This window comes from Nematolebias whitei, chromosome 17 (assembly GCF_014905685.2).
Source record: "Nematolebias whitei isolate Nwh7 chromosome 17, NemWhi1, whole genome shotgun sequence".
In the NCBI taxonomy this organism is placed as follows: domain Eukaryota; kingdom Metazoa; phylum Chordata; class Actinopteri; order Cyprinodontiformes; family Rivulidae; genus Nematolebias; species Nematolebias whitei.
In genome coordinates this window covers 26,301,266-26,304,518 of record NC_056514.1, presented here as the reverse complement: position 1 = coordinate 26,304,518, position 3,253 = coordinate 26,301,266, and positions in this window count along the sequence as shown.

Below are 3,253 nucleotides of genomic sequence, written 5' to 3'. Positions count from 1 at the left end.
TCCCACAGACCAAAAACATGCATGTTAGGCTGATTGGTAACTCTAAATTGTCCCTAGGTGTGAGTGAGAGAGTGAATGGTTGTTTGTCTTGTTTGCCTTTATGTGTCCCTGTGATGGACTTGCGACCCGTCCAGGGTGTACCCCGCCCCTCGCACAGTGATTGCTGGACATGGGCACCGGCGACCCCCGTGACCCAAAATGGAATAAGCGGGTAAAGATAATGGATGGATGGATGGATAATGTTGGTTAAACTACTACTATAATTGTCATTTAAAATTTTCTGAGTTACTATTCCAAGTTTTGAATCTGCTGTTTTGAACAAATCTCAGTTGCAAACAGAGACAGTACAGATGATAAATTCTCTTTTTAAATTATACTAAATTATTATTAGCACTCAACTACATTAATATTTTGACCATTCTATAATTCCTGTGATGCCCACATGTTTTTTCTTGTTGTATTAAAATCTAAATTTAAAGTTTTCCCTTTCAACCCTCCTGCTGCCTTTGGGTCAAAATGACCCGTGAGGCCTCAGTCCTAAACATGAAGCTTCATGCATGACCCAAGGCCAGCAGGAGGGTTAAATATGTTAAATATGTAAGATGATCTTCTTGTAGAATGTTTATAAAATGACTTTTGTTTTATTTACTGATGGTTTCTTCACTGTGTTTCTTAGATCGGCTGTTAATGGTGGTAATCGCTGCCTCTGTGCTCGGAGGACTGCTGCTCATCGCGCTCATCATTCTGCCAATAGTCGCTGTCCAGTAGGTTCCTCACTGAAACATTCCTCTGAACTTTCTTGGTTCTTTGCTTTTTTCATTTTTCTTTCAAGCTGCTCTAAGAAATATCCTTTTCTGGGGAAACGCTGCATGAATTCACAAATTCTTCATGTTTTTCAGAGTGTAAAACTTTTGTAAATAAAGTTAAGTATTTTAAAATGTATGAAAGTTACAAAAACCTAAAGTCATAGCGCCCATCTCCTGAATGAAATGAACATTTTGACGTATGTCCTCCTGAGGCATGCTCAACACTCCAGGTAAAAATCCTCCTTGTTGAAACGCTTTATCTTTCATCCAAAAGACTTTTCAGTCTGAGGAGCTGCAACAAACTCAATCTTATAAGTTGCACCTTCTCATAGTGGATCAGCCAGTCTGCTGGTGACATCCAGAAACACATGCAAAAGGAGGACCATCAGTCCAATAATGTATTATTAGTGCTTTGATGGCCACTTGCTATTCACAGAGGGCTGAATGATACTAGCAATAACAACATTGTAGGAGGGGAACCGTTGAACACGGAGGCCTCCGCCCCTGTTTAATGATGGACGGTTTCTTTTCACAAAGATGGCCTCCTTTGCTCCTCTCTCAAACCATCATTCTTCTCTATCAAAGATGTGAACATCTTCATCCCTGAACGAGTGACTGCTAGCCTGGAGATGAGTGTAGACCACAGAGTCTTGGCCTGATGTTGCTCTTCTGTGCTGGTCCATCCTTTTGGCCAGTGGCTGTTTAGTTTCCCCGATGAAAGACTGATCACCCTCCTGACACTGAACAGCATACACAATATTACTCTGTTTGTGCCGGAGGACTGGATCTTTGGGATGAACCAGTCTTTGCCGTAATGTATTTTGGCCAGCGGTCACTCTTTCAGGGATGATGTGCACATCCTTGATAGAGAGGAACGTTCATTCAAGAGAGGAGTAAAGAAGCCATCTTTGTGAAGAGAACTTGTCCATTGTTTAACAGGAACGGAGACATTTATGTTCAATTTACAAAAGTCATAGCAATCATCTCCTGAATGCTCGATTAGAAGTTTGAAGGGATCAAGTAGTCAATAGTAGCTAGGTGGCAAAAAATGGCAAAGGAGGGACATACAGGATCTAAACAGTGCATTTCATGCACATTAACTACAAAGTGTGAATGCTGACTCAGCGTAAATTGTTTATTTGTGGATAAAAGCGTGTTTAAAAAAAATAAAAATTAAGAATGATGTAACGTCTCTTTTTAGAACAAAAAAGAAAGGCTCCAAGAAAAGCCCAAATGAAGACTTGGGAAAACCCTACATCAGCCATTCTATTGCCAAGTCTCCAGCCGTTAATGGCAACGTGCAGAACGGCCACTCGAGCTCCTTCAACAAGCCAGCCAGCGCTGTCGCAGCCAATCCGGGGATCCCCCGTATCCCACGGGCCACAGGAGGCTGGGACAACAAAACTAACTTGGAGATGGCGCCGAGCAGCAGTCGGCAAAACCTGATTTCTTCAGGGAGGAACACGGTGAGGACATGTTTTGGTTCGGGTCTAAAACTCATCAGAAAGGTCTGTGCTTCAAGTGTCATCTAAAGTCACTTTGTTTTTTGCTTTTCTCCGGTGCAGTGGATAAACGACGATCAAGATGACGCGTTCACATTCAGTCAGTCTCGACCCCAGAACAATCATTATGAGGATATTCGACCCCAGAACAATCATTATGAGGATATTCGACCCCAGAACAATCGTTATGAGGATATTCGACCCCAGCAGAACCCTTACGCCCAGAAACCAGCGGTGAACCCATACGCTCAGAGACAAGGCGCCTCCAACCCTTACTACACACCAGACGATGACAGATGGTCCAGATAATTCAGAATCACAATGGATGACACTTCTCCAAATCTGTCTTTCATTGTTCTTAGTATTTTTTGTAGATTCTGCATGATGGTGGGTCCCCTGTTAGTAAAATATGTATGAAACAAAGCCCAATAGTCACTTGTTAGCGACAGAAATGTGCAATGTTCTTAAATGGACACTATGTCCTCTAGTTCTGTTATTTAATGTCAACTTGGTGAAAATTAAAATATCCTCTCCTCATCTTGGTTTTACTATTTACTTGAAGTACTTGATATTTAGGAACTAAAGTAAAACTTAATACTCTCAAATAAGTGTAAATAAATATATGTTGTCCTAGCCCATAAAGAGAGAGTTTGGATTTAAAAGTTGACAGATGAGTTCTGACAGGCAGACTGATGCAAGTTACAACTTCAACATGGCATTTGGTAAAGCAATGCAAATGTTGTTTGGTTGAGAAAATGGCAACAAACTAAACAAATGCAAACTTGTAAAGGTATACATTGGTTAATACAGCGTTCACCAGCATTAGTGTGAAATTAGTTAGATTTTTGGTTAGAAGCTAAAGTTAGATTTGGCTCAACTCGTCCAAAAAATAAAAAGAAGACACTTTTTAAAATCTCAATTTTTATCCAGTTAGTTCACTAAGAC